The following is a 9,386-nucleotide window of genomic DNA, read 5'->3' on the forward strand; positions in this document are numbered from 1 at the left end:
AATTTATGTTCGCATATGCAACGGAGCTATGCTGATTTACACCAGCTGAGGAGCTGGCCCTGTATTTCTGTGAGTCCGTCAAAATCCCTTGGTATTGAACTAATAGGTACAAGGAGTACATACTTCCAAATAGCTGAGTAGCCAGAAACTGGGACAGTTTTAGCCACATTTTTAAATAAGGTTTGTAATTTCATGCCTAACAGGTTTACTTAGTTATTCTGTTTGCACATGCAGGTCAGGTGGTTGTGCATGCAAGTTACCCAAATTAGTCATTTGTATGTACAATTGCCCGCTCTGCATGGGCAGCTATAGCAGCTACACACAGTTAGTTACCTGCATAATTGGTTTACATTCATGGGGTGATGTGAGTTATCTCTAATGTTAACTTAATGGTGCTGCAACATACACCTGTGTCAGTCTGCTAATATGACTGTTTGGGATATTATCAACATGCTCTGTTGTTGATCAGAAGCAGGAATGTAACTGAATTTGGGGAACTTGGGTCCGGACCAGGATCAAACCTTCTCAAGGACTGAGGGTGTTTGGCTCTTGATTTGGATTTGGGTTCACCTCCAGCTAGAATTTCCTGTGTCAGATGCACTGTTCAACTATGTGCATTGTTGCTTTAGCCTTATTGCTATACTATGATAAGAGCAGGACTTCAGACATGCCAGTATCACAGAGCTATTTTACACCATATGGTAGTATGAATCAACCCTTTTCATATACTATCATGAAATCTAACTGACCCTGGTCGGAATCACTGATTGCCTTTCTCTAATCAAAAGCAAAGATAATGCATTTTTGTATTCCTCAGATTCTTATTCCACCATACACAGCACCTGATCATCTCATCCTGAATTTCCAAGGGCTTGGACAACTTTTCATTTCCTTTGTGAAGGCCTCTTTAAGTGGTAGATAGCTCTGACATTTTCCTTTAGTGCTGTGTCGCACATTGGGGCGACGTCTTATTATAAAGTCTCATTTGGTTTTCTAGTCAATTTCATGTAGTAGAAGCTTTACAGGATTTTGCCATCCGGTGCATGGTAGATTCCATCTGTTTGTCTCTCTTATTTTTTTGAAATATTTCCAACGTTGCCTCGGCTCTCATCCCAGAAGACTCCATGGGCCTGATTCTGATCTCACATCAGGTTCACACTATCCAACTCATCTGACTTCACTAGAGTTCTTCTGGACTTACACCAGTGTGAGAAGAGAATCAGGCCCACTGTGTGCTTTTCCATGCTATTTTCTCTGTAAAGGAATGCACTCCAAGACTTGATGTACTGTATGGGCCAGATCCTCTGCCTCACTATGGCTGCTTTATAGCCCTCCAGCTGTGCAAAGCAGCTCTAAATCCTTGGGTAGCATAAAGCCACTGTAAAGGCTCCTACACCACCTCCTTGTGACTCCCAATATATGGGATGTCTCCAGGGAAAGCGGGTGGGGCCAGAGAGCCCCTATGATCTGATTGCTGGAAAGGCCCTATGGGTGCTATGGGTAGCCAGCATAAAATAGAGCAGCCCTGTGGCTGCTCTAATTTACATCAGCGTTTGAATTGGTGCTTGGACAGCCCCAGGATTGGCGGGCAGTAAAGTTGACTTAAAGCCACTATTGCACCTCTCCTTCCTGAGGTGCACAAAGCTTTAAATCTGACCAGTGTGACACCATTGATGGGCATGGTGTAAAACACCAAACAGAAGAGAAATAGAATTGATTCCTCTGCATCAGCATGGGTTAAATGCAATGCTGGTATAAGCAGGCACAGCTCTTTCGAGGCCAAAAGAGTTGTGTCCCTTTTATGCAGGACTGAATGTGTCCCAGGTGTTCAGTGGCAGAGCAGCAGTAGTAGTAAGCAGGTGAGTCTAAGTTTGCATCAGGGCTATTCAGGAACAAAAGCACTGTAATAGCAGGTAACTAACAGTGCCGTAACATTGCTCCAAAATCCCTACCAGTAAAAGAACAGTGTGTTAGTTGGGAACCAGGGGCTGGTGGGTAAAAAAAGGCCATCGCTGTGCTGTGACTGATTTCTTTCCCCAGCTCCTCTCTGAAGCTAGAGATGGACACTTACTCTTTCATCTGTTCTCTGGCTGACTCTTTCCTTTCTCATCAGATCCCACACCATTGGCAGTTCCTGGCACAAGCAGGCTGAATTCCACTGGCATCAATGGAGTTGTGCCAGCAGTGAGTTTGACCCTCTCAATGATAACAGCCTTACACCCCACAGCACACAGCCGGAGGTTCACTCTCTCTCCCAGCCATTGGGTAACGGGTCCCAAATGGCACCCGCACTGGCTTTACTATTGTTTCACTGGTTCAGCTGGTCTTTTGTGGTTGGTTGAAGCAAAGCACGAGTGAGTTCTGTTTTCTTCAGCAGATGAAAATAGAGCCACAGTTTCTGAGTAGAGAATGAAGGGCGCCATCCTTGGGTGCTCGTGAAGCTCCTACACATAATCTCCAGGCCCAGCCAAAGGCAAAGAGGACAGAAGTTCCCCTGGGAAGGATCAGTGTGATGGAGTTTGTACCAATTAGCGTTTGCAAATGCTGAAAAACAGATGCACCAGGGAAGCACGGAAATGCCCAAACAAGCTGACTCTCTCCCCATATGTCTTCTTTCCCCATTTGCCAACTCCTCCTCCCTATATCTCCTTTATGTTCTGTTCTGTTTCTTTCCATTTCCCTTTGTCCAGTCCATATTATCCCCTCTTGTGATGAAGCCCAAAGGTGGGTTTGGACATAGACTCCCAGGACACTGCAGGAGGTTCCCTAATAGGGTTGCCAACCCTCCAGGGTTGCCCTGGAGTCTCCAGGAACTAAAGATCAATCTTTAATTAAAGATTATGTCATGTGATGAAACCTCCAGGAATACATCCAAGCAAATTGGCAACCCTACTAGAAGGAGTTCCTGATGGACATGCCCCTTCAAGGGGAAAGAAAGATGGGAGTGCTCCAGTCCCACTGATGGGCTGCCTGCCCCTCTGTTCTGCAGTCAGGAGCCCCATCCCACACAGCTCCCGGAGAAGCAATGCTGCTGTTGGCCACACATGCAGTGTATTCGCCCTTCACTGGGAAAGGACAGCAAAGAGCCAGAGCTAATGCTGCTCCTAGTGGCCACCGCCCCTGCTGCTTTCACTCACCTGGCTTAATCTAAAGGGAGCTGGACACATAAACTGTCTGCAATGCTCCACACCTTCCCCCTCCAACATATCCCTCCTCAGAGCCCTGTTGGCCTAGGGTATGTTTCCACTGCAGCAGGGAGCCAGCGTCCCAGCCCAGCGAGCCAGACCCCCGCTAGCCTAGCCGGGCTCAAGGTAGAGTGCTCAAAATGGCTATGTGGACATTGCACGTCAGGCTGCAGCTCCACCCAAGCCCCAGGGCTTGAGAGCCCGAGCTGCAACATCCACTCTGCTATCTTTCATAATGACAGGTTTCAGAGTAACAGCCGTGTTAGTCTGTATTCGCAAAAAGAAAAGGAGGACTTGTGGCACCTTAGAGACTAACCAATTTATTTGAGCATGAGCTTTCGTGAGCTGTACACGAAGTGAGCTGTAGCTCACGAAAGCTTATGCTCAAATAAATTGGTTAGTCTCTAAGGTGCCACAAGTCCTCCTGTTCTTTCTGCTATCTTTAGTGCACTAGCTCCAGGTCTGCTAGCGGGAGTCCCTCTGCTGGGGCTGGGAGGCTGGTTCCCAGCTGCAGTGTAGACATACCCTAAGGGACCTTCCTGGGGAGGAGGGAACAAGCAGTACCACCTCTACTCCCCACTCCTCTACCCACGGCTTCTGGGGCAGGTCTGCCCCTTTCCTTTGATTTTTACTGCCTCAAGGCCCTAAATCCAGATGACAGAGGCCTGTCACTCCAAGCCAGCTCCCAGCCCTGACACCGCTTCCTTCCATCAGAAGAATTCTAGGAAAGGGCATCCTCATGCGATCTGAGATGAGAATCATGACGTCTTGGGGGAAAGCTGCTGGCAAACAGTGGCTGTATTTAGAAGGGCTGGTTTTAAGTGTCTGCCAATTAGCCTCATCAATGGATAAAACTTCAGCCCAGTCAGCCTCTCTCCCGCACCCAGCTGCTGGAGGCTGGAAAAGCTGCCAAATAACCAACAGTTTAACCTTTCAGAAGCAGGAAAGCTCTTGACATCGCTGGCATGTTCGTGTTCCCCCTCCCCCAAAGGGGGGGTGGGAGGAAAGGCTGGATTTAACAACTCCCTGGCATGAGTCACCAAACAGGCACATGAAAGTCACAGAGCCAAGTGCTGACAACCTGGCTCAGGCAAAACTCCTGATGATGAGAGATGGGACCCTTAGCACTTTTTCCTCTCACTGACTTCGGTGGGAGCATTGCCTAAGTGCGGGCAACGGCTTTGTCACCCAATTATTAGAGCTAGTCATCTGCAAAGCAATGTTCAAAGAACAGGCCAGATTTTTATTTCTGATCCACCTCCTATGCCCCTCTAAAGATCTAACTGACCAATGGAGAATTCTCCTTCTAGGGCAGGGGAGCTCTCAGCATAAAGCCACTCCTGCACCAGCTTCCCCCCACCATAACAGAGCGGGCACATGAAGATCAAAGGAAAACAGAGAAACCAGAAACACCAGGTGGAGCAGCTATGGAAGTGAAGCCCTTGGAGAGCAAAGGGCTATGGTTGGGAAAGCAGGAGAAGGCAACCCAAAGTGACAATTGGTCAAAGAAATAAAAATCAAGGGGAACATCCACGGTCAGTGTGTTTGCTTAGTTTAGAGAGAAGAAGAATGGTAAGGGGACAAGATAAAGTAGACAAACCAATGAATGGTGGGGCTAGACAATGAAAATTCTATTAAAAGAAATACTTTTCACCATAGATAATTAACCTGCGGAACTCACCACCACAGGACATGATAGAAATCAAGAGTTTAAGAAGATTAAAAAAAGAGGAGCCATTTGTCTGGATAATGAGAACATGGATAGCTATGTTAGGATAAATTTAAAAATAAGTATAAACTGTCATGCTGCAGGGCACAAGCCAGATATTAACTGAGGAGAGTTAGGGAGAATTTTCCCTTAGGAGCAGATTGTTCCATAGTGTCCACTATGTGGTTCTTGCCCCTTCCTCAGGAGCAGCTGGTACTGGCCAATATAAGAGACAGGGTATTCAGCTAGAGGTTTCACTGGCCAGTTCTGGTGTGGCCCTTCCTGCAGACCGAGATGGCGTTAATCAATATATTATCTGATGTCGTATATATGAGTAAACAAGAGCTCCCAGGTCAAATGAGAAATAACTAGAGTTGAATGAAAATTTTCCATTGAAACCTTTTTTCTTTTTAATTGCCTTTTTTTCTAAATGAAAATTTTCACAGGAAAAAAAAGACTTGTGTGAGAAACTTCCTGGTTTTCAATGTAAAACTGGAAAGTTTTTAGTTTTTTCCCCCACAAATGGAAAACCATTTAAAACCAAATTGCTTTCAAAAATGTTCACAAAAAACATCATTTTCTGAGCAGCTCTAGAAATAGCTCAGTAATGGTGGGTCAAGATAAGGAGAATAAAAAAAGAGAGGGAATGCAAAGCCGATTTGCTCTAGGCACTAGAATAATGGGTCTGCCCATTTTTAAACCAAGAGTGCGTGGTAAAGGCTCTCTGGAGTGAATGACTCAAGGTCTTACATAAAACAAATGCTTCTTTCACACAGAGTTCACTGACTCATTTGAAGGTCTAAGGAGTTGGATTAAGCATAAAGCAACATTTTACATATATGTTCCAGGGAGAAGTGGAATGTGTTGCACTGGAGACCAAGGAAAACAAGTCATAGAAACCCTTGACTTTGATAAAACTCTACAGGAGTTAAGGGAGAGGCCTCTTACTTTCACAAGATACTTAGGCAAAAGTTAGACCCTATCACGAAGAGCCTGCAGAATAGCCAGAGCTAGAGATGTGGGCGTAGGAGGTCAGATTGCGGAGCTCTTGTTGACTCTGGTGAGCACTTACTCTTTCAAAGGGTCCCAGTGAAGTCCTTGGGACTGTGTGAGTAATTGCTCACCAGTGGGAGGAAGAGGTTCTAAGTCTGACCCAGGGTTATCGGAAAGCCTGCGTGGTGCTTACCCCGGCCCCTTTACTCCTTTTGAGAAGTACTTTGCTCCACAAGTAGGACTGCTCGTGTGGGTAAGGGTGTTAGAATCTAGCCCTTATGTAGCTGCAGTTCTGTTTACTCCACAGAATTTAAGCCCAGTCCTGCTCTCAGTGAAATCACTTAGGCACACGTACACCTTGGTAGAGCTGGTGCAAATAAGCCTTCGGGAGTCTAAAGCTCTGTCTATACTGGAGTTTTTTGGATCAGTGTAGCTATACCACAGCCAATCCTCCCTGTGCTGGGGCACTGCACTGGGGAAAGACAGGGAATGCACCAGTGCAATTTATCTCAGTGAATCACTGGGGTAAATCACACCAGGACAAGCACTGTTTTCACCAGTGCATTGTGTCTACATTAGGGGTTTGACTTAAAGTAGCTACATCTATGTAGCAGTACCTATGCACTTTTCCATAGACTAGACCAGCCCTATTAACTAGTATAAAGGAATCATAAGCTAATGAATGTATGGGGGTCTAATTTGCACCACTCTGCATTGCACCTGTGCATTTTGCCCTGGGTACGCCCAGCTACCACAGTGGGATGGTAGCACCGCTTTAGTTAAGGTTGAGACTGGCTTACTGTTTAATGGCTGATTTTTCCTGGTGCTGTAAAATCCACATGTTTACTGAGATTGCCTTGAAATTTGCTGTGCCTAATGGGGATCTAAGGTAGGGTCAGTGAGCCATATCTGAGGTTATTTGGCAAGGAGTTGCTAAAATACAGCCTCTGCCCAAAAAGTCAAGTGACTTTTACGGTTACATTTTTCTGCACACAAATGGGACTCAAACTATGATTTTGACCCCTCCCCACAACTGATATCACCCCCTTGGGATTGATCTGAGATAGCAGACCTCAGCACTGTATTTCCTAGTTTTCAGAGATTTAAGTGTAGGTGCATTAGATGTTCTGGAGGCATATGGCACTGCCAGTCAATCTTAACTCTGCATTTGATTTACTGCAAAGAGGGACTTGGGGGCAGTAGCCGCATGAGTTAAGGTTGTAGTTAGATATTGTGTTGCATATATTAGGGGGGAGGGATAGCTCAGTGGTTTGAGCATTGGCCTGCTAAACCCAGGGTTGTGAGTTCAATCCTTGAGGGGGCCATTTAGGGATCTGGGGCAAAAATTGGGGATTGGTCCTGCTTTGAGCAGGGGGTTGGACTAGATGACCTCCTGAGGTCCCTTCCAACCCTGATATTCTATGATTCTATGTTCCAGAGAGAACATTTACTGCTAAGTATTATGGCAGGTTTCAGAGTAACAGCCCTGTTAGTCTGTATTCACAAAAAGAAAAGGAGTACTTGTGGCACCTTAGAGACTAACCAATTTATTTGAGCATAAGCTTTTGTGAGCTACAGCTCACTTTCCACAGTATGCATCCGATGAAGTGAGCTGTAGCTCACGAAAGCTTATGCTCAAATAAATTGGTTAGTCGCTAAGGTGCCACAAGTACTCCTTTTCTTTTTGCTAAGTATTAATTAGCTAGCTTCACTTCCTCTTCTCTGAGAGGTATCATAGGGGAATCAGTGGATCATAAGTTTTTGGCTTAAGATACCAAACTGAACCCTCCTTATTACCTGGGTTCCCTGTAATAACTGCAGTAATCTAGGAGAACAGAATGGATGGGTGCCCTGCTAAACTGCTATAGAAAGGATTCAAAGGAGACCAGGCCAGGCTAGGTTTAAAATGGTTCCCTTTATTTTGAGGTCCGCTGTGTCTTTTAGCCACCACTGCACGTTGGGGATGGTGTGAGTGGTGCCATGGTGTTTAGCTTGAAATGGTGGTGGGGTGCGCAGGAGGTGATGGTGTAGAAGCAGCAGTAAGGTTGGATGGAGATGGAGAAGTAGGTGATGGAGGGTGTGTGATGGAGACTTTGGGGGGACTGAACAACTAGGAAGGAGATCTTAGGCTCTGAGATGTGGGGTGGGACCTGGTTGGATGGGGAGTTGCAGGGCTCTGGGACCTTTGGCTTGTAGGGGGTTCTAGGACATGTTGGATTTCAGGGTTATGGAAGTGGAGTGGAGGCTCAGTAAGGCTCAGGGTCTGTGGCAATAGAATAGGGGATTATAGGACTAGGGGGATTAGGAAGAGAGGTGAGGGGTTATAGGCCTTTAGTGTTTGAAAGCTCGTAGTGGAGACTGGGGGTTGTAAGTCTTTGGGGAATTATAAAACAGTGAAGATTGTGGATTATAGGGCTCTATGGATAGCGGGGTGTGGGAGATTTATAGGGTTTTGGGGTAAAAGGGATTATACCACTTGGGTTTGGAGAAGGGTTACAGGTCTCTAGGAGTAGGAGGGAGGTTGGGGGTCAAAGGGATTATAGGGCTTTAGGGATAGGTGGGAAGAGCGGGGGCTGTGGGGATTTAGGGGCTCCAGAGGGCATAGTTATAGGGCTTTAGGCATAGGTGGGGGTCATGGGGCAGTGTTAGAGGGCTCCAGGGGTGGGTGGGAGTTATGGGGTTGGGTCATGGGGCTCTAGGGGTGGGTGAGGCTCGTGGGGCAGGGTCAGAGGGCTCTGGAAGTGGGTGGGGGTCGTGGGGCGGTGGGCGGGGTCGGAGGGCTCTGGAAGTGGGCAGGATCAGAGGGCTCTGGGGTGGGTGGGGGTCGTGGGGCGGTGGGCGGGGTCGGAGGGCTCTGGAAGTGGGCAGGATCAGAGGGCTCTGGGGTGGGTGGGGGTCGTGGGGCGGGGTCGGAGGGCTCTGACGGGGGGCGGGGTCAGAGGGCTCTGGAAGTGGGCGAGGTCAGGGCTCTGGGGTGGGTGGGGGTCGTGGGGCGGGGTCGGAGGGCTCTGACGGGGGGCGGGGTCAGAGGGCTCTGGAAATGGGCGGGGTCAGAGGGCTCTGGGGTGGGTGGGGGTCGTGGGGCGGGGTCAGAGGGCTCTGGAAGTGGGCGGGGTTGGAGGGCTCCGGCGGCGGGCGGGGTCGGAAGGCTCTGGAAGGGGGCGGGGTCGGAGGGCTCTTGGGGTAGCTGGGGCTCACGGCAGCAATAGAGCGCGAGCGGCTGCGCGGAGTCCCCCCGGCCGCAGGGGTCGCTGTGCCCCGCCCGCCCAGCCGGTCTCCGCCGCGGACTCTCTTGCTGGCTGGGCCGCGGCCGCCGGATCAGCCCCTTTTCCGGGTTCGCTGCGCTGCGCTCGGGGCCGGCTCAGGCTGCCGCCGCCGCCGCCGCCGCTGGGGATCGGGCCTCGGGCAGAGACCGCGCGGGACCCGGAGCCCGGCCCCCCCGCCCCGCCCCCCCCGCCGGGCCGGGACCGGCCCCCCCGCCCCGCTTCCCCCCCGGGCCG

Source organism: Eretmochelys imbricata, chromosome 12 (assembly GCF_965152235.1).
Source record: "Eretmochelys imbricata isolate rEreImb1 chromosome 12, rEreImb1.hap1, whole genome shotgun sequence".
Lineage (NCBI taxonomy): Eukaryota > Metazoa > Chordata > Testudines > Cheloniidae > Eretmochelys > Eretmochelys imbricata.